This window comes from Hipposideros armiger, unplaced genomic scaffold, assembly GCF_001890085.2.
Source record: "Hipposideros armiger isolate ML-2016 unplaced genomic scaffold, ASM189008v1 scaffold_70, whole genome shotgun sequence".
Lineage (NCBI taxonomy): Eukaryota > Metazoa > Chordata > Mammalia > Chiroptera > Hipposideridae > Hipposideros > Hipposideros armiger.
In genome coordinates this window covers 4,543,077-4,566,237 of record NW_017731420.1, presented here as the reverse complement: position 1 = coordinate 4,566,237, position 23,161 = coordinate 4,543,077, and the positions used below count along the sequence as shown (strand labels likewise).

Sequence of the window (23,161 nt, the reverse complement as noted above, 5' to 3'; positions counted from 1 at the left end):
ATGTATATACAGGGGGTGCCAAAAAAATGTATACAAATGGACACTTTTTGTCAAAGTTGCTCAAGCAATAGTTCTCTGTATTCAGAAGTGTCTGGACACTGATGGTAACCACTTTGAGCACCTCTTGTAATTGCAGAAGTCAAACATGACTTGTAGTCATCTTTTGTTATCAGTATATATTGAGTATTATAGTTTTAATACAGTTTTCCTTTCTTAAAATGTATATTTTTTTTGGCACCCTCTGTATATGAATTTATTCTAAAGTTGTAGTCCTTCCAGATTAAGGCCACAAGGCCTGAATGTTACCAAAAATGCCTGTTTCTCCCTATAATAAATTGCCTGCACAGCATCTGTCTAAAGGATTTTAGACTGTGAAATGCGAGGACCTAAGTCCTGCTCTTCTGGGGATTATACCTATCACTCCCTGTGATACAAGAAGCTACCCTGAGTACTTTGAGCCAAAGAGCAATTAGGCTGAAATTTGTCAGTGTTCTTATAGGTGTGTTTCCTGTTTCCTGTTTGCAAAGGCAACTACAGAAGAATTAAAAGTAACAGCCTTAAGTAAACTGCTTTACTGAGCTGTCAAATCTTCAAGTAAAATATTCATTAATTATGAGTGATCTCAGTTGCAGGGCCATAGAACTGCTGGTGATAAATTTGTCGTGATACTGTGCGTGGAAGGCTCCGGGATCGAGGCACTGTGTGACTGCATATCGTGAGTTACTTTTTTCACCTCTCTGAATGCCTGTATTTAGATTGTGTACATTATGATTCAAAATGCAAAGATGTTGCATCCTAGTTAGGCTGGTGTGTGTTCATATATTTTGGTATTTGGTAAATAGAAAATGCTCGCTTATATCTGTCATTAAAGCTTTGTCATGAGGTGTACATTTCCATTTTTAACTCTTGATAAATTTATATGTTACTGAAAAGGAAACTATGTACCCATTCTAATTTTAAAAAAATTCTGTTCTGTTCTATGGTGACTTGGATTAAATAGAAACCTTATTTAAATATAAGAAATTAACTTAAAACAACAACAGCAACAAAAAACAGGAGAAGTGATAATGAAGTAAAAACCTGTCTTGCTTCCTGGGAAAAAAAGGCAACATGTATTGTATGTGCCCCTCCTTACTTTCCAAATCTACTCATTTGGTATGTAAAATTTAAGAGGACATTGTGCAGCACGTAGAGGGGATGTTTTCTGATTCAGCAAAGATTTTTCTGACTTTCTATTATGGTATAATTAGGACAGCAGCACCCACCATAGTGAATTTCCTGTTAAGACAGGAACATTATTATTTTCCTAATGTGTTGTTATGAGTCTCGAAAGCCATCTCTGAATATTTAGGAAATTGGCTCTTCAGAAAACGAAATCTACTGGTATATTAATTTCATGGAAATTTTTCAAAATATGCTTATGACCCCATATGAGAGCCTGCCAAGATTTGTAAACAAGGTAACATGGCTTAGGCCCTGGCAATACTTTTGGTAGCTGTTTATAAACAAGGCACGAATATTACTCTAAGATTTACTTGGCCAGATAGTTTAGATGAGGAGCAAATGGCAAAAATAAATGCGGACAAGAACAAAGCCCTATTTTGTATTTTGCTAATATTGCGGGGAAGGGCGATAAGTTGATGTAAAATGAAACTTCACTGTACTTACCTCTTTTTCATTCCACTTCCTTTATCCCCAATAAGTCTCTATGTTTTAATTAAGTATTAGATGGGCAGTATGACTCATCTGAATGTCACAAGAAATTGAAAGTGAAAAAGTCTCTATTCCAAATTTGGTAGGCCAGTCCTCTTAATGAGATCTATAGAACAGTAATGAAATACTTGAAGTTAGGCTAAGTAAAATCTAACGTTTTGGGTTGTTTTTTGTTTTTTGTTTTCCCCTCATGACACTGAGAACTAAGTCTCAACCTCAGTGCATTTCTCCTGGAGGCAGGAATAGAAGTGTGCATTTGGGTTGGGAGTGATCAGGCGGCCTGAGAGGCTCCTCTTTCTTGTAATACTCCGGTTATCACAACTCTAAACATGATAGTAGCCATTGCGTTAGTTCCTTGGGTCTTTCTAGCATCAAACTAAAAAATAACAGGAAAATGTATATTGTTTCAGAAAGACAATAAAGCATGAGCGTAATTCAACATAAGAACTTTCCCCCTTGGCATGGAGGTGTAAATAATCAATCTCTGCTATTGGCTTCTGGTCCTTTCTGCCCCTCTGTGAGCGTCCAGGTCTCTCTCCTGTGTCTGTGATCTCAGGGGCAGATGGTTCCTCACTAGAGACTCCCTTCTCAAGTGAGCCCCACACTAAGCTCTACTTCTCTCTGGTTTATGTGGAGCAAGGAAAGCCTGCAGGAATTCATGCTGCAGATTCGAGGCGTCTGCCAGACCCAAAGGAGGACAGTGTGGATGAGAAAAGCTCTTGAAGCAGTGAATGAGTCACTTCCCCTTAGACTAGTGTCGGCTGTGAGAGGAGTGACCAAGGCAGGGATGAGGGTAACCTCCTTAACAGAGGCTCAACTTCCTAACTGGGGCTTTCCAAGGTGATGGCCTAAGTCAGCAAATGCTGCCCCGATTTCTTGGGCTTTCAGAATTTTGTATAAGAATCCCAGACACTTCCATAAAAATTGCCTAGCAACAGAGATCCTGATAACACCTGATAGGTAAGGCATATGTAAAGAAACTATTTTAAAGTGAAGTTATGAATAGATCCTAGGTTTAAAATTATTTCTGATTTCCTACTGTCTGGTTGTCTCTCTTTAGCTCCCTTAGGCTAGAATCATTTTGCCTAGATCCCCAAGAATTCCATACTCTTCCCATGTGACTAGCTTCTCAGTTACATGATATTATATGAAATTATATATTTTTTTCTACAGTTTTCTGCTTTAAAGCCCTCTTTCTTCTTCCTCCTCTTAAAAATATACTATTTTAATCCTCTTAGCCTAGGAGCTCACTACTGTTTATTTTCAGTGTCCCATAAATTCTTCTCTATCAAAAACACCTCTTTTGTCAACACAGCATCTTTCATTCGGGAACAGTAATGGAGAGAGACTACCTCAGAGGCTTTAGAGCACAAGGCACCAAATATCTAGAGGATAATTCAAGTATGCTTCCAGATGTTTTCAAATACAGACATAGACACAACTACTGATTATCCAAATAACTGATTCCCTGACAACTATTTTCCACCCAGTTATGTTTCCACCCAGTTTATTGGCCAAAACAGCCAATAAATTCAGTGGGGAAAAAAACAAACCTACTTTTTTATTAGAGTGTAGAAAAAAGATTTGAAAGAAGTTTATTTCTCAGCAATTTTGGAACAAGTTCTTTTAGTGTCATGTAGACTTTGCAGAATGTAGTTTGCAGTAGATAAATGATGATTTCAATGAACCGAAAAGTACTGATGAAGTGCCTAACGTGAATTTTAGGGGAGAACAATACAGTATAAGATGGACTCATACATTTGGCAACAGATTACATCCCTAGAAACATAATTCATTTATTCACTTAATAAATATTTATTGAGTGCTTGCTACCTGACAGGCAGTGTGCTAGATCATGGGGATATTAATGGCTTCTGACTACAGTTGCATGGTGTGGGGAAAGGGGGACATTAATCAAATAATTACACAAATATATCTTACAGATGGTATAAGTACCGTGGTGGAAACGAAACAAAACAAAACACGGGAAACTAGGAGACTCTAAAATGTAAGCATGACACGTTGTTTAAGTGGTGATCAGGGAAGCCTTCCTGAAGAAGTCTGAAGAAGTTGGGGATGGAGAGGAGAGTGTTCAGGGCAGAGGCCCTGAGATAGAAGAGCAAAGAGCTTACTGGGAATTGATTCAAGGCCAGTGTTGCTGGAGAGCAAGAGGGCATGATGCCAGGGAAAGCTAGAAAGGTGGCAGGGGAAGATCATGAAAGGCTTAGTAGAGAACAAATAAATGAACATGGAGTGAGTCCTACTGTCTTTTGTTAATAATGTGAAAATAAAGGAAGTCTGCAATTGTGTAATAACTCTGCTGTTTGAGAGAAGATCATTCATTCATTCATTCATTCATTCACTCATTCAGTAAGAAAACACAAGACAAAATCCCTGTTCACATGGAATTTAAATTCTGGTGGAACAAGTAGATAATATTCCAAGGAGCAAATATATAGGATTTATAGTAAGTTTTTGTTTATGAACCACTAGTGTGGGTGATCTTTAGTTGGAATTTAAAAAGCAATTTCAAATACATATTTTATTGCATATAAGTGTGGTTATTCCTTTGATTAGTTAAAAAAAATTCTATGCTGTAGCAGTGCTAGGACCATGTTCAGCATGCATGTTCTTCACAGTACTCAATTCACAGTCGAAGACTTTTGAGAAATACCAAGAGAGGAAAACAAGAGAGGGAAGCTGTGAGATTTGTCTTAGTTTGTGCTTGTTTCAGAGGAACTAGTGATATCCCAGCTCACTATGCACCTCACCACCTCTTCCTGGGGTAGTGGCAGAAGGTTGACGGAACAATGAAAAGACTTAAATGAAAATAACTGAGGCTAATACTGGTTGAGAAGGATCTAAGAGAGAGAGTGTTTCTATGTCTTTTTGCAAAAAGAGCTTAGTATATCGTCTTATACACTTAATGTACTTAATAGATTTTGCATATTTATCACCGCTAAAAAGGTTCACATCTTACAATCAGTGTACATATTTAAGGAGTGGTATTTCTTTGCCACATTCCCAATAGCTGTTATCTAATTGATGGTGCATCTCAAAATCATCAGTGACTTACAACTCAGAAAATAATACATACCTGAAACCTTGTTGGAGTTTTCAACTCTGCCTAGGCACCTTTTCTGAAGATCTCCTTGAAGATGTCCTGATGGCAGTGTTTGCATGTCTGCATATAAAGTATCATCATCGATGGACTCAAACCAGGGCACCTGTGAGGGCCCCCTTCAGGACTTGCTTGCAAAAATCAAGGGGGAATAGTTCATTGTATCAAAAGGAGGCATAATAATTATTTGCTTTAATCTTCAGGAACTTCATTGTTACTGGTTTTCAGATTGCATGAATCAAAGTTATTTTTTTCATGTATGCCAAGAGCAATAATGGAAATGTTGTTATTGTGATTCTTTAGTACAGGGTTTCTCAACGGCAACTCTGTTGACATGTTGGACCAGATCACTCTGTTGTGAGGGGCTGTCCTATGCTGTGTAGGATGTTTAGTAGCATCCTGGTGCAGTAGTATCCCCCCAGTCATGACAGCCATCTCTAGACATTGCCGTCTCCTGGGAGGGGCAAAATCACTAAGTTGAGAACCACTGCTTTACTCTCTCATAGTCAGTTACTCACAATGCCATGTTTTAGCTTTGTGTTGTAGTTGTCCAATTGCAAATATGTCCAATTCTAAATGCATAACTTTCAGTTTGACAGGATAGTATCTTTATAATTCTATAGTTCTTACATCACAATTAAAAGTAATAGCATTAACCAGAAATTAGAAGACTAAATAATTGGATTTTTACTCAGCAAAATGTGTGACATCCTAACGTGATAATGCTTTTTTCTGTGGGGGAGAGGGCATACACTTTAAGAGACTTGCTTCATTCGTTAAAACCTTGTAAAATTTTACAATTTTTAAAAAACCTTATAAAATTTTACCCTCAAAATTTAAAACTTATTTAGTGGATTAACTATATTTTAAAAGATACACTTATGGGACTGTTAATGCTGCCAAAGACTCCAACTCAATCAGCCGCAAGAGTTAATAGACTTTTGGTGACACATGGAAACTTAAATGACGCACATTTAATGAGTTCAATTTTAGGTCAATAAGAAGCTGAAAACAACAGAAAGAAGTGCCACTGGTGTGTCCTTTGGTGATGGTACTTGACATTATAGTGTAAGTTATTGCAATAGTGTATTGGTTTAATGTTCCCTTACAACTGGTTTAATCAAAGTTTCTGAAAACAAGAAGAATGTGTGTTCTCTCGGTCACCGTCAAGCTAATAAATGGCATTTGAAAGTCACTTTATTCATACAGGATTAGCTCTTCTAAAGTGGTATTTTACCATGCGATGGTGTCTGGGAAGACTTAAGATTGCATAAATTTACTTGGACATATGACTAATATATGACACCATTAAGAGAAGTATTTTTAAAAATTTCTTTTTACTGTTATTATTTACTTCATCTAAAGGCCTCCTGCCTCAAAGTGTTGCCTAGAGTTCAAATGAGACCAGTGTTTTTCTGTAAAATAGAGCTTTCTTTCACGTCACTATCATGTTTAGGAATATTTAAGAACCTCCAATTGTCTCAAAGATAAAGTTCTGATTCTTTTTAATGGCACTTGAAGCCCTCTATTAACTGAGTGCAGTTGATCTTTGCAAATTTATCTCCTTTACCTTCATTTGCCCCGGCCTAATATCATACTCCAACTGCAATGAACTAGGTGGCCTGGGGCATCCCTGCATTTTCCTGTCTTCATACCTCTTTTCATGCTGTTGTCTCTACCCCTCAAATTCCATTCCATGCTTCAGACTCCTGTCTTCCATGAAACTTGCTTAAATTTTCTCAGTTGGAATTAAATCTTTCCGTCCTTCCCTCTTTTTCTCAGTTCCCCCTTCCACGTCCTTTCCTATAATGCGCGAGACCAGTGCTTCTCAAACTACCTATTGCAAGGACTCGATATATTTTTTAAATTTCCAGCTCACAACAGGCCAATATTTGTCCTCCTGTCCGTGACTAGGACTTAGATCCCACCATGTGACGTTCATTATGCAAGTTTGGCAATGTACAAACCGGTCCATACATCATTCAACGAGATGAGATGAGTGCGCTTGATCACACATTTGATGCTGCAGCAATGTCCAGCTGCTGTAAATTGTCTAAACTACGACTTGCAATATCTGTACTTGTCCTGTTGCAGTCTGGTAAGACGTAGTGCATGAGGTGGTGCTGGTTCACAGATCACACTTTGATTGAAGCAGCACCGCTCTTGACTCTAAGCTCTGTGATGACAGGACCCAGGTCTGCTTTTTTCACCATTATAATTCTAGCAACGGCATTGCCTGTGACATAGTAGGCACATTTATTATGTGTAGTAGTATCATACAGATAACAGCATCTGTCTCCCAAGTACCTTGGATCAGATCTTGATCACTTTTTAGCACCTACACGATTATCATGCCTTACCTGTCTCAGAAAATAGGACTTAATGAGAATATCAGACTGATTTTTTTTAAAATACATGATCTTTGGTATAACATTTACTGAAATAAAGCATTCTCCCAGCCTCCTTGGACTGGTATGGCCTTTATAAATGAAGATCACTTGGTCAATAACTTAACTTTCTTTTGCTAGATAGTTGCAAAAATTCACTTACTTCAAATTTATTTAAGGAGAATAAAGGGAGCTTTTAAAAAACCTAAAACACTGAGTCTGTTAAATAGCAATATTGAGAAATCATCTGAGGGAAATGTGTTCCTGGTAGGAAAAAAAAAAAACCCACAAAAAATAAAACTATATTTAAAGCCCAAATGGCTTTTTTTTTTAATGCAGCTCAAGGGAATACTTGAAACTCTTAAGCAATCTAAAATTGTATTTCTGAAAATGAGAATCACATGGAGTTAATTTAACATCTACCACTGTAATTTCTACTGGGAAAAACCTGAGACCTGAGTAACATTTTTCAAAATTTAAAATTTAAGCGATTCAGAATAAATTACTTGACAATGCTATTAAATATGGGTTTCTAACTTTCAGTAGTTCAAGAGTGTCTTTCTGGTGTAGAAGTAGTTCTAGTTGAATGTTCATATTTTTTCATCGAATATTTCATTATATTAAAGTTAACAGCCAAGAAAAACAAGGACATTTACTATATATGTTTTTCCCACCCTTATTAGCCACTTATTTTTCCATGGAACATTTGTTATTTCTGGGAAACATATGGCATATGACCAGGACCATAATTAGTAACAGTTTGATGTTATAGGAATTGGTAATTTGGCCATTTCTAGCTTCATTAGATCGGTGAAATATAGCAGCAGTAAGTACAGATCCTATAGATAGATGCATTCTGGAGTCGGCATTTTTTTCCTTTATGAACTGTGGTATTCGCTTATTTATTTTAATAGGCAGGGTGGGAGGTGTTTGAAGACTCTCACAAACACTTTCAGAGCCCTGCCTCACAGCCAGGACGTGCCAGAAGGAGGCACTGTTTTAAGCACTTTCTGTAAATCAACTCATTTAATCATTATGATAGCAGGTGAGAAACAGAGGCACAAAGACATTAATTTGCCCAAAGTCACTTCAATGGCAAATTGTGTTGTTGAGATTCACCCTAAGGAGGCTGGCTCCATCCAGACTCTATGCTCTAACTTGCACACAGTAGGGTCTTTTGTGCAGCATTGCTTGTCTGAAGAAATGAAAAGTTCCAGATTTCCATTGGTAGAATCCTGCTGAAAAGGTTATTTTCTTGCAGATTACTTCTGCCTAATACTTAGTAGCTAGGAAATGGTGAGTAACTAGGGAATACTGGGTATTATGAATTCTGGGTAACCATGTAATGCTGGGAAAGAGGCAAGAAGCCTGTTAGTAGGCAGCTCAACCTGAGCAACCTTCTAGGATCTATAAACCAAAGGAATCTTGTCATCAATACAGGATCTGGGACTGGCCTGCAGGGTCAGTCACCCTTGCACAGGACCCCCCAAAGCAGCACTGTCTTTGACTCACAAGGATGAATACTTGCAGAAACGTTTTTGTCCAAATCTTTAAGTGTATTTAAAATTCACAATTTTCAAGCACTTGCTACTTTTACAAACAAAAGAGCAGAGAGGAGACATTTTATGGAAAGAACGCATGCTTATTTATTGATTCATTTATTTTTTACTTAAGACTTGAGGGCACCATGGAGGAGCAGGTCAGCAGAGAGCCCTTAGACTCACTCCTCAACAGGACATTTACCACTGAGTTCTAATATGCAGCCCAGCCAGGGGACAAAGGATAATCACTTTCCCTTTGTGTTGGAAGCCATGGTTGCTGAGGCTGATTATTCACAGACATAAGGCAAAGCATCTCATCATTCTCAAAATGTACTTTGTCCCACCCTGTGTTGCTAATGGAGTTATTAAGGACTGAGAATGCAACATTGCTTAGCAACGTGCATCATAGTATTTACTCATTTGAGCAGGAACTAGTATGTCTTATAAATGTCCTGGTGGGTACCTTCTTTTTCCTTTCCTTTTCATCTAACATTGCTTGTATCCATTGCCATGGTAATAAGCAAAGGGTTTAGCCTGTGGCTTGGCAGGGTGGATTTATGTGTATTCCCTTAGTACGAAGATCATCCCTGAAAGCTTGCATCAGCCCAATCTAGAACCAAAAGGAAATTAGGCTGTAGGTTAGAAGAAGTAGGAAAAGATTCCTTCAACTCTAATGTTCTACGTAAGGCTTCTAATTTTCACTGCTGGCAAGTATATGATGGTTTTGTCACCCCTGTGAGATGTGGGAACTTGCTGTAATATTCCTCAGACTTCTTGTTTGGTTGGCTCTGGTCTTATAGGCAGAGTCCATTATAACCAAAAGCAAACATAATTTTTTCCCCTCTAATGAAAAGGTAACACTTTCACTAATAACAGTGCGAGCATTTTTCTGTCGTTTGCACTTCACCATGAATTTGGAGAACAAGTTGATGTTTGGGGTGAATATGATCTGGATGGACTTCTACCTAAGCCCTCCTTTCTTCTCCGAATTAGAACAGTAACTGTACATCGGAGAATCCTGGCTTTCTTCTACTATTTCTCATTCTCTGACTCCATAGTCATCCTAAATTGGTCTCTTAAATCCTGGTGTTCTAACTTGACTTCTGCTCTGATGAAGAGCAAGAAATCCTGGGAGCTGGGGCCATCTTGCAGGAAAGACTGCCTCTAAAAAGGAAAGAGGGGACAGGCTTTCCTGCATGAAAACAATGGGGAGAGAATCAGTTCACTGCTGGAACGGAGCAGCCGTGCACCCTGGAGGAGGAGTTGCTCCGCTTGGGATTGTCGCCCAACGATTGATGTCTGCTCAACCCCAAGACATATGGAGGAGCTTTGGGGCTTTGAATTAGTGAGCGGACTATTGGATTCTTTGTCTCATCTGTGGAAGGGCCCTGGAATGTGTGCGTCTTCCTCAGCAGAGTCCGTTTTCAGTGCATTCTACATCCTTGGCTTTGCTTTGGCTTTGTTGTGTCCTAGATCACTAATTAATCATGGACCCAGTGCCTTCTGTGCACTTGCTAATTGGATGTTTTGGAAAATTGCTTCATGCTGGCTTAAATAATGAGGAGAGAATTCAAAGGCTGAGAGGTGCTGGGAAAGACTGAGGGACCGTGACCATTGGAAATACAGCAAATATCACTCAAATATCTGTTACCCCAGTAACCAGGGGAGACCGAGCTTGGGGTGGAGGTAGAGAAAAATACTCACAATGAGGTGATGAAAGGGTCAGGGTCAGCAAGGAGGTCCCTTGTTGTGGAAAGAAATCCTGTATGAAGGCCGTATAGGATGGCAGCCCTAGCCAGCTGGTGCCTCCGTTTGGGGAAGGGGGTTCCTTGAAAATGGGAAGGACCCGGACTTTGGGGTCCAAACTACACATACCCTGTGTCTGGACTCTGTCATTTACTAACTGTGGGACTTGGAGCAAATGACTTGACCGCTTTGAGCATCCAGCTCTTCATCTGTGAAATGAAAAACTTCTTTCATAGAGTGGCGGTGAGAGGAGTAAGTGGGATCGAGTTGGTGAGTGTCTAGACCACTTCCTAGCATATAGCACTCTCAGTACTGCCTAGCCATTATTATTATGCAGTTATGTTGTCAACTTGCTGATGAAATAATAACGATATTAACATGGGGAAGGCACTTATCCTGGCACAGCTCAGGAGGGGTTCACTTTTAAATATGCTGCAGGAAAACCATTATTTTCACTCCTCCATTTCCACTTTATTTATGGCTCATTTGTTTTCACCCCTGCCCCACCCTTTTCACTCTTCCTCTTAGGGAGGGGAGAGGAATTTCAAAATTGGATAAGAAAAGTACAGCTGTTCAGCTGGGGCCTTTGGTTGTTGGAAGGAGGCCACCCTACCACAGCTGGCCAAATAACCCATGGAAACCATCCTCGAAGTGCATTCTATCTTCCTATGCCACGACTTATTTATCATTTAGACGTAGGTGATTTGCAATTTCAGATTCTAGATTTTTCTACTCCGTTAGAATGTAAGCCTTCAAGATGGCAAGGATTTTTGTCTCTTTTGTTCACTGCTAATTCTCTACTGCCAAGAATTAGGCCATGAACGTGGTATGTGTCCAGTGAATATTGGTTGGAGGGAGGGTGGAGGAGGGAGCGAGTAGGAAGGAGGAAGGGAGGACTTCACCCAACAGAGCTTAAGGAAAAAAAAAAGTCTGAGAAGGGAGACCCTCCTGGCTAGTCTAATGGGTTGACAGAAGAGGTCTGTAGGTATTCAAGCCAGCAAACATTTAATGAAGACTTACTCTGTACCTGGCACTGTACCAGGTGGTAAGGATATAACAGAAAATAAGTGATCATCTTTGCTACCAAGGAAAGAGGCCTGGGAGGGAGGGATACATGTGATATAACTGAGGTAGCCTTTGGAGTAAAGTGGATAATTTGTTTATTATCAGATATATACAGGGTAGAAAACAGTATCAAATAGACAGGTGCTATATTAGTTTCCTAGACCTGCTGTAACAAAATATTACACACTGAGTACCTTAAAACAACAGAAAGTTACTCTTTCATAGTTCTGGAGGCTGGAAATCTGCAGTCAGGTAGGGTCATGCTCTCTTCCAAGGCTCTAGGGCAGACTCCTTGTCTCTTCCAGCTCTGGTGGTCCCAGGCGGTCCTCGGCTTGTGATAACATAACTCCAATCTCCACTTCTGTTTTCACATGACTGGTTTCCTTTTCTGTCTTCCCTCTGCTTATAAGAATATCAGTCATATTGGATTAAGGATCCACCCTACTCCAGCATGACCTCACCTTAGCTATTACATCTGTAATTACCCTATGGTCAAGTAAGATCATTCTGAGGTACTGGGGGTTGGTACTTCAACATATGTTTTTGGACATCAACCCTTAATAGTTGCTGATTTAGGATTTCAAATGCAAGGTAGAGCCTTTAAGATGATATTGGGTGTCAGTATTAGGCCAGTTAATTAACAGCAGCTCCAAGGATAGCAGTATAATCTTATGTTTATGTTTACATGGATAGAGAGATATACATATATGTATATGTATGTATATACACATAGACATATGCATATCTGCATGCACGTGTGTGTGTACATATATCACACATGTATACACACTTACTTACATATATGTGTACATACTTTTATATATACATGAAGATAACTAGATACAGAAATTAGTATAGATACGTGTGTATACATGGACTCATATACCTACATAGATTTTCTAGCTCTGTCTATTGAGAGAACCTAGAAGCAATGACAACAGGTATTAATGAACACACCCAGCTCCAACATGTTTGCTTCTAAATACTATTTATCAGTCAAAGGAATCACAGCCCTTTGGCAGAATGGCTGATTCTAGAGCTGAGGCAGGAAAAATACAAGATGAATTTGAAGCACTTCGTACTGCTAGAAAGTTTGAAAATGCTAGATAGATTATATTTAAAGGATAGAGCATGTCAAAAGAATGCAGAGGTCAACCTGAAAGTTTCCTATACCCAAAGCTGGAACAATATTAGCAAAAAAACCAACAAAAACAAAGTAATATTATTAGGTTATCACTGAAAGAGTGAAATAAATATTGATAGTCCATACTGATATAAATAAATGTTAGAATAAACAAGTAGGAGAGAAGGCGCAAACCTTTCTTATAGAAGATTTCTAAACTATAAATGTAGAAGAAACGAGGGTAATAGGATATCACCATTAGAACATCACAGCAATAATTGCTGCGGGTGAGGTCCACTGATGAATCCTAAGATGAGTGGGCCAACCGTAAAGGAGGAAAAGGATGCTTGCATAGTCTCAAAGCATCTCTCCCAAAACATCTACTAAATACTGTGGTCGTTTTATGTAACAGGTTCTAATAGTTATGTATTTGGGAGGTAAAGTTTAATTTCCTTTGGGTGTAAGCTGGACTCACTCACGTGCTTCTGACAGATAGAGCATGGGGGGAAAAAGAGGAACTTCTCAGTGGATCAACCTCACATACATTACCTTACACATGGGATCAAGGTTAATATCACTACTGATAAGTCATATTGATAGCATCTATCCCCTGATACGATGCAATGAGAAAGTCTCTTCACCTTGGTGAAATTCTTCCCCAAATCCCTAATTCCAGTCTAATCATGAGAAAATATCACACAGACCCAAATTAAAGGGTTTTTACCCTCTAAATGGAAAGGGTTGGACCAGAGTGCTTATAAACTGTAGATTCAATGGCAATGCTGTCCTTGGTTATAGCAGGATATGAGTTTGATCTATCCATTCAGAAGCATTTCTGTGTACTTTGGTCCCTGGTGTGAAATTGTGAATCCCAGCCTGGATAACAGCTGCATTCCCACCATCTGTCCCAAGCTCAGGGCTTTGTAAGGAAGGAGAAAGTATGGCCAGCAGCTGACATCATGTCCCATTCTTCCTAGTTCCAAGTCAGTTGCATCAAGTTGTGTTTCCCAATCTTGAGTTGCTCACATCCCATCTTCGTGATTCTTACCATATCCACATTCTATGTACACTATTTTTTTACTTAATATCTTTCTTTAAACTACTTCCTCTTTCTATTTTAATTTACATTTGCCCTAAGCAGTAATAGCTGTGAAATTGCAAATTTGATATGCCAGCTATTTTTTTTTCTAATGCGTATTACAATAAAGACACAACCAAAATCCACCATAACTATGCATGACCTAAAATTGTCTCCAGTAACACTAGTGGTGTGCACACCACGCTTTGGGAAACACATCCGTGAAGGTAAGGGGCAGAGCCCAGGAGATTTCACTGCCATCTGTGTCCTTCCTCCAATGATCTTAGAGCTTGAGAGGAATTAAAAAGCCTTCTGTCTCAATGAAAATATTGGGGATCTCATTCTAAGGCATTGGGAAGTCTTCACTTTATTTTGATTTGTAATGAAGCACAGAAGTGTCTGGCCTTCCTTTTGAGGGAGAGGCCTAAAGAGAGCTGGAAGGAGGAAAGAAAGGTATTTTGCTGGCTTAAAAAATAGTCAGTGGCAGAGAAAGCTGCCAGAAAGAAAGAGCAAGGAACAGAAGTAAGATAAAGCAGCAGGAAAACAAGGAGATGGTGGGGGGAAAATAGTGGAGGGAAATGCAGTCACTCAAAGAAACAGAACATGTTTCTTCATGTTTTATCTAGAGATCTTCATTTGTTCTTCCTTTTTTACTTTTGGACTCTCATTCATGATGCAAGAATTGATTAGATACAACTGAGGGTCAGCTTGAAGAGGCAAAAGGATGGTGTTCTTCATTAAACTTCCTACTAATGGGACCATGCTCTGAACAGGTTAACTTCTCCATGACAAATGGCCTTGGTATAAAAGATAGGTTTAATACTATCAGACAGAAGGAGTTAGAAAAGGGTTTAGAATTTCTCTGGCATCCTTTCACACAATAAAGAAATGGAATGGCTTTAGCCTTTATCATAATATAGACCTGATTGATTCAACCCACACATGTGCAAAGGTCAGTCACATTTAAAGAGTAGTTTTTTTAAAAAATCTGAATTCCAGAGGATTAAAATATCTGTTTAGGAACATCTCTTCTGGAACACGGCTGAAGTAAGTGGCTGCAGATGGGTCCAGCATGCATTGCACTGGACTCCTGTAGAAGCTGGTATGTCCTAATATCATAGAATTTTTACTGTGGGGGAGAGGGGTATGTTAGGAGCCAAGTCAGCTGCACAAAGAGCAATCAGGAAAAATTTCCATGTTGTTTTGTATTTTTCCAGATTTTTCTGTTTAAAAATAGTATTCTCTGAGAGGGAGTGCTGATATAATTTCCATCCTTTCCAAAAGAAGACAGGAGCTGAGAGGCTTGAAGAGAGTGGTACGGTCCATACCTCCAAGAGAACAGATTCAGGCAAAAGACAAAAAGCTCTTTCTTAACACCAAGAATGCGATTGATTACCTTTCCTGAGATGAATTTAGGAAAAACCCAAGTTAAATTGCACTCAAAGCACTTGAAATACAGTCTCCTATACTGTTTCTCCAAAACCTCAGCTAGGATATTTATAAGAAGGTTTTGGTGTCTCTCCAGCTTTGAGAGAACACTCATCTGAAGTTACATTTTCAAGTCAATTTCTGCCAGATGTTCTTTAGATAGCTTATGAAAACTTTTTTGTTTCTTTTTTCCTTTTTGGTCAAAGCATTGTCCCTGAAGGCCCTGTTACCTTTTTTCCTATTTATTTCCTTTCCTCCATTTGATCCTTAGCTCTCTTTAGAGACAGACCCATGAGCAAAATCTTATTTCTCCAGGCCTTTCCTCTCCGCCACCCTACTCCCTCTAAAAAAAAAAAAAAGAGATCACTTTTGCACATGCCTTGATTTTTCAGAATTTTCAAGACTGTGTCAAGGCTTTGATGGAGTCCATGAATCTCAGCAGCTGCCATGGTGAGTTATCTCTTCCAGAAGAGCACTCATTGCAGGGCATGAGCCACTGAGTTAATGTGCATCTGATAACTCAGCTCACTGCCCTTGGCTGGTTCCTGGAATAATTCAAGTAAAGTAACAATTTAGATCATTGGACCAAACAAAAGAAAAAAAGAAGAAATAAAAAGAAAGAAAGAAAGGAAGGAAGGAAGGAAGGAAGGAAGGAAGGAAGGAAGGAAGGAAGAAACAGATTCTTTCATGTGATTTTGATTCTAGTTTGTTTGTTTCATATGAACTTTACTTGAGCAAAGTGACTTGTGGTAAGTACATATACAACCACATCAAAATTTAAAAGAATCCCCTAAGACAAAATAAAAATTATAGGAAAATGTTTTCTTATTAGATACTTAACTTGTTCTGCCTGTCCTCCAAAACACTCATTCATTTCCAGCATTGTTCCCTAGTTGGAAGAGTCATTGTTCTGTAGATTTAAACCACTGAACCAATCAGTGTATAACTGGGACATTTTCTCTCTAACTATATGAATTGAGAAGGGTTGGACAAGCTGAGTTGAAAAGATCGGGACATCTCATTTGGTCTTCCCTTCTCCTGGTGGATTAGCAGTGTGTCCATGCCAATGGCCTGGTATATTTTCTGTTTTTAATTTCCTCAATTTTGGAACTGTAGGATAACATATTATGGTGCCTGTTTCCTGGGAACAGAAAACACAAGTAAATATTTGAGAAATTTGATACAGGGAAATTTGGTTTAAAGCTTGTCAAAGAGATGCATGAAATCAAGCCCCACTGAAAAGTTGTTTTTCCTTGCATCTGGTTTATCATGATTTGATGAAATCATTTTTGTGGCCCACTCCTGAATAATTTTATAACTAATGCAAGTGGATGAATTCCTGTTTTTGTTTTTTAAGATTTTATTGGGGAATTGGGGGAGGGAAAATTATTGGGGAATTGGGGGAGGGAAACAGACAAGTTGCTGTCCTTTTGTTCTTCAGTCTAGTTGTGGAGGACGTCGCTTCACTGGCCCATGTTGGTATTATCATTGCACTCTTCCCGGGTGAGGCAGATCAGTCGCCAGCCTCTGGACGGCTGCTCACGGTGGCTCTTGGCAGCTCACATTGGCTGCCAGCCGCTCATACTGGCTGCTGGCTACACACGGTAGCTTACGGCAGCCCACTGCAGCTCCACTGCAGCCTACGCTGTCACCGGTGACTCACAGCAGCCCAGCTCCAGGTTGAGCTGTTGTTCACCATCTTAGCTGTAGAGGGCGCAGCGTCACTGGCCCTCATGTGGGATCTGAACTGAGGCCCTGCTGCTCAGAGCTGGCGTCCCAAGCCAGCTCTTAACCAACACGCCACTCAGCCAGCGTGGCTCTTAAATATTGTTGTTCTAGTAGTACCCTGCCTTTTGGCCACTGCACAGACGTGATACATGAAAATTAAAATATATGTCTAGACTTTGGTTTATGCCTTCCATTGAAACAATATCTTTTGAGCCTATGTTGTTATGAATTAATACTGAGACCAGAGCACAGATGGCAGCCCTAGCCTACAGCCCCTCACCTTCTCTTGCCGTCCCATCCCTGCCTCCTCCTGAGAGGCCTCCCACGTGAGCAAGCTGTATTAATTTCCTATAGCTACTGTAACAAATTACCACACACTTAGGGGTTTATAACAATGCCAGTTTATTATCTTGCCATTCTGAATGTCAAGAGTCTAAACTCAAGGTCTAAGCAGCGCTGGTTTTTTCTGGAGGCCCTGAGGACAGCATTCATTCCCTTCTCGAGGCAGCGTCAAGAGGCTGCCCACGTTCCCGGGCTCAGGACCCCTTTGTCTCATAATTGCAACCTCTTGCTTCCATCATCACATTTCATACTGCTGACTCGGATCCTTCAGCCTCCCGCTTGTAAAGACTGCTGTGATTATATTGGGCCCACCCAGATAATCCAAGATAATCTTTCCATACTAGAATCCTAATTTCATCCTGTCTGTGAAGTCTCCTTTACTGTGTAAGGTGACACATTCACAGATTCCGGGGACTAGGATGTGGACATCTTTGGGAAGCCTACCATGTATGTGAGCTCTCTAGTTCAAGCTCTGTCCTCCACCCCTCCACCCTCTGCTCCCTCCCTTCATCCACACACGTACAAGAGCTGCCCCATCTGTCCTTGGGAACAGCAGCAGCACTGCATGTCTGCGCTTGGGAGGGCCAACCCAGGCAAGGGCTCACACAGATTCTGGACGTGGCTAGAACTAATTGGACAGGAGATTTCATAATCTTAGGCACCTGGAATATAGCCTAAGTTTAGGAAAAGGTCAATGCAAGCTGGTTGTGAGCTCGTAGTTTTGGCTCTCAGACTTCTCAACCCATGAGGAGGAGAATAGCTACAAGAAGACCAGTGTAGGGCTCTCTAAAGCGAGGGGCTCAGAACAGAAGATAGCTGCTCACATCTACATGAAGTATTGCCTCTGGCAGCCAGACAGGTGGCATAATCGAATGCCTGCTGGTGAACTGTGGGAAAATGGAGACTGTCTGCACCTTCGATAGGAGGCAGCAGGTATACAGTGCCAGGGGCAAGGGCCCAACATCCCTACATTTTTTTTTAACAAAACTAGAAATCTTTTTTGTATTATTTTAAATACTATGCAAGCAAAAAAAAAAAAAAAGGAAAAAAAGTGCATGGGACCATTCAGCCCTCCAATTTGCAACTGACCTCTGGTTTAAAGGAGTAAGCAGAAAATCCCTAGGAATAGACACCACAATATTGAATGAACGAACGATGAATGTCAGTGCTAAGTTCAGAGATAGTGCAGTAATTCAACCGTCAAACACTGAAAAATTCATCCTTAATCATGCCGTATTCTCCAATAGGCTCATCAGAAATTTGGCAGGGAGATTACATGACAATATGAAGATAAATATTAAGGAAATACCAACACCCTCAATTTGGTGTAAACTTTTTCCCCATTGTGAATTTCACAGAGAAAAAGTAAAGTCTACAAATGAAAACTCCAAAGTTAAAGCCCAATAGAATTATGGTCGAAAATCAAAAGTTCTTGCCCTTCCTTGTGTAGGAAATCCAAAGAAATCAAAGGCGAAGTTCAAAATTACTTCAGAAATTTCTAAGAAATTACTTTACATCATTTAGTCATTCAACAAATAATTATTGAGCTTCTACTATGTGCCAGGCACAAGGTTATTCCCCAAACCAAGTATTTAGTATGGCCAAATGCCATGGCAGAAATATAATGGCTCTGAATGAAGGAGGGTAGTTGGAAAAAATCTTGATTTCTGTTTCACTAGAATCCAGTAAGCCTATACCATACTGGAGACAATGATCAGTGAATTCACACTTGATGGGAGAAGTATCACACACACACACACACACACACACACACACACACACACACACACACACGCCCTCACCACCACCACCACCACCAGAAAGAGGAGAGAGAGAGAGAAACCCCCCACTCCACAGGGATGAAGCCTCTTTTCTAAGCATATGCTGAAGGCATACAAGAGTGCATGCTTCTTACGGGCAGTTAGTACCTCAAAGAGGAAAAAAAAAAGAAAAGAATGAGAGAAGGCTGAGGCTACACACACGCACTTGCCTAGTTCCTATCCCTAAAAACACTGATTCGAGAAAATACGGCTTCTCCCCTAATCAGTGAAGAAGGGAGGAGAGAGGCTAGAAGTGCTCCCCTCCCGCTGCTCCCAGGAATCCATATAAACAAACAAGTCAGAGGAAAGGGATTTGACTTCCACACCCCAGGCCCCAACAAACTCAACAGGGAAGGAAATTCAAGCTATTTTATTTGGTTGATTCTTGGGTATAAGTTTGATTGGCAACAATGATAAAATTTCATTGGTTAAAATGAAATTAGGAACAACCGAGTTTTCATTATTCAAAATCTCTCTTATCCTGGAACATCAAGAACTGAGTGTAGAGTATTTATGTGCATGGTCTTAGATGTACATGTGTGCTGGTCTGTGGATGATCAGGGAGAAACTAAAAGCCTCTGACTGCTTGTCCTTGAGTCCCACCTGCTGATGGGAGCAACTGAATTACATCATTCTAACCAACCTTGGTGATCAGCCCATGAGCAATTCTGTTTTGAGTCCTGTTTTCAAGATAGATAAAGATTGCAAGTACTCTTTGGTTCCTTCTAGGAAATTAGAACAATCCTAGGAGATCTTACCCAATAGGACTTTTCTTGTCAAATCCTCATAAAGATGCAGTTTCTTATTACCTTAAAATGCCTAGCTCACCCTTCTCTCCTGATTGCTTCTTTCTTCTCCATTGGTATTTAAGAGTCCACTCTTCCATGCAGGTGTTCATAGTTAATTCTACCGACCCTCGTCAGCACTGGCATCCTAGCACCCCAACATGCATGCTGGCTCTTATTGGTCATAGTCTTTACTCGTTGGGTGTTCATATGATGCATTTTCACTCACTGCGTTGGCCTCTTGGAAAGAGACTGGAGTCTAGAGTTGCCTTCACAGGTAACTTGAAGCAAAAACCTTCCTGAAAATGTTTCCTAAACCACCATATAGCAGTAAGTAGAATTGCTTCATGTGTCTTCTAAGGTTGATAGAGGTTAATTGAGATTTTATGCCATATGTGAAAATGCTTTCAAAAGTATATAATACTATCTGATTATAAAGCGGTGCTGAGACGGCTGATCAGTCAATTCTCTGTCCTCATGCGCATTAGCACCACTTCTATCTTCTCAACGTGCTTTTGCATTTTTCAAAGCACTTAAAGGCCACCTGACAACATTAATATATGTAGAATGATAAGGAATTGAATTCCATTTCCGTGGAGGAATGAAGACCTGCCTTCTCAAAGCACCATCCCTAAATTTCCAATCTCCTGTTATTTTAAGAACACCAACCACAGAAAGGAATGTTACTGAAGTCCTCCTGGCTGGTGAAAAAAAGCAGATGATAGAGGAAGCCTGGTTTTTAAAAATTTTTTTAAAGTGAGGAACACGGTTCTAAAGACATTCCAAAAAGAAATGGGAGGAGATCCAATTTTTCTAAAAATTGAAAGCAAGTCTTTGGCAGAGGCCAAGCTGACAAATGGAAAGAAACCTCATTCCTGCAGTTACAGAACCACTCTCCAGACTGAGTGAATAAATCTGGTTGGTCAAAGAAAACCTCAGAGTTGGGAAAAAATAGTCACGAGCAATAGATGTGCTCCATTCCTCTTCCCAGTCATGCCTCATACCTGATGAGAGGCCATGAGAACACAATGGAGTAAGAGGGGTTTGGGGAGCTCGGTGGGGCTTCTGAGGAGGCGAGAACAGTGGGTGGAGAGGCAGGTTCCCAGGTCGGCCTGCTTGGATTTGAACCCAGCACCGCTGCTGAGCAACTGTGGGGACTTACTTTATACAGTCCTTCCTGAGCCTTCGCTTTCTCAGGGGTGACGTTAAAGGAGCTCCTGCCTCAGGTTGTCGTAAAGATCAAATGAAATAATATGGAAAAGTTTGTAACAGAGTACTTAGGAAATAGCAAATGCTTAATAAATATCCATTATTATGAATTCATTTTTAAAAACTAGAAACTGTCAGAAAGAGATGGAAAAAAATTTTCTTTTAGTCACATTGCATTAGTCTCAGGGAGCCAGGAGCAAGACATGTGACCAGACATGGACTCTTCCCAAATTACTGACAGAAGTTTCTATTTGTCCCTGTTAGAAAAAACTAGTGTTAGATTAAATACTAAGTAAGAGTAGTCAACGTTAACGACAAATGTGCAAAGCTGTACTTCAGTGTTTGTCATTTTAAAAAATGTTGATCAAAATTGTGTTCCTTCTGTATTTTGCTTTTAGAAATTAATCACTAGTTAATATTTACTTGTAATTTGAATAGTTTACTTTTAGAAAAAACATAGTAAAGTGAATGAAGCACATGCTAAATATTTTCAAGCTTTTGTCCAAGACTTAGAAAAATCAAGCCTAAGAAAGGTCTCATGGGTTATAATTAAGAAAACAATATTTATTTGGAACCACTCCCAAATTATAGGCTTTTGGCCTATGGCCTCAAAGGGATAATTTGGTTAGGGGAAATGCACTAAGTCCCAGAAAATGTCACAATTAATTACTGTATAGATATACTTTAATTTATAATTACTATATAATATACTGCATAGATACACTTTACCATATAATTACTTAGATTCTTTAATTACTGTATAGATATACTTTAATTTATGTAATAATAGTGTTCCTCAACAACTGTGCTTAAAACGAATTTTTATAATTTGATTCATTTCTCCCATTAACTCATAATATCTATGAAACATCACCTTTGTTTCTGATTGATTTTCATTCATACTAACTTCTAATTCTTTGTCAAACATGGTAGTTAAAAACTTGTAAATGAATATTGGCTGTTATCATGAAATGTAACAGGTTTGTTTTCTGTTTAAGGGCCGCTTGATGATATCCCAGCCTAGGCCCCTCTGCCCTGCTAACTAACTCAAGCCAAGAGGAACAAAGCCACCTGTATTAGTTTCCCCTTGCTGCTGTAACAAATTACTGTACACTCAATGACTCACAATAACACAATTTTATTATTTTATAGTTCTGGAGATCAGAAGACCAAAATGGGTCTCAGTGGGCTGAAATGAAGGTGGAGGCAGCGCTAGTTTTCTCGAGAGGCTCTAGGGGAGAATCCATCTCCTTGCTTTTCTGCTTCTGGAGGCTGCCTTGTCCCATGACTTCCTTCCACCATCTTCAAAGCCAGCAGTAGTAAGTTGAGTCCTTCTCCTATCACATCGTTCTGACCTTGCTGCTGTCTTTATATCTCCTTTCCTGAGTTTTACTCTGCCTCCCTCTTCTGCTTTCAAGGACCCTGGTGATTACATTGGACTCACGCAGGTAACCCAGAACAGTCTCCACTTTTAAGGTCAGCTGATTAGCAACCTTAATTCCTCTTTGCCATGTAACCTAACATATTCATCGGTTCTGGGGAACTAAGAAGTAGACATACCCAAACTTGTTGGATATAGCAAAAGCAGTTCTAAGAGGGAATGTTATAGTGATGAATGACTGGATTAAGAAACAAGAAAGATCTCAAATAAACAACCTAAGTTTACTCCTCAAGGAACTAGAAAAAGAAGAGCAAACTGTGCCCAAAGTCAGTAGAAGAAAGAAAATAAAAAGATCAGAGTGGAAATAAATGAAATCGTGACTAAAAAGACAATAGAAAAGACAATGAAAGTAAGAGCTGGTTTTTTGAAAACGTAAACAAATTTGACAAACCTTTAGCTAGACTAAGAAAAAAGGGAGAATCCTCACATAAAATCAGAAGTGAAAGAGGAGACATTACAAGTGATACACAGAAATATTAATACTAAAGATTATAAGAACTATAAACAATTCTACACCAACCAATTAGATAGCCAGCAGAAATGGATAAATTCCAAGAAATATACAACCTACTATGACTGAATCTTGAAGAAATAGAAAATCTAAGCAGACCAATTACTAGTAAGAAGCAGGAGC

The 23,161-nt window shown here is 39.5% G+C and overlaps 1 protein-coding gene across 1 annotated transcript in view; it reads left to right on the top strand.

Moving 5' to 3' along the window:
• Window positions 1–626: 626 nt before the first annotated feature.
• The window catches only part of NCALD (neurocalcin delta), a 178,121-nt gene continuing 155,586 nt past the window's right edge, over window positions 627–23,161 (top strand). Inside the window, exon 1 of the mRNA XM_019642553.1 lies at window positions 627–715. The gene's annotated coding sequence lies outside the window, so the exon portion shown is untranslated. The remainder of the gene's footprint in view (window positions 716–23,161) is intronic.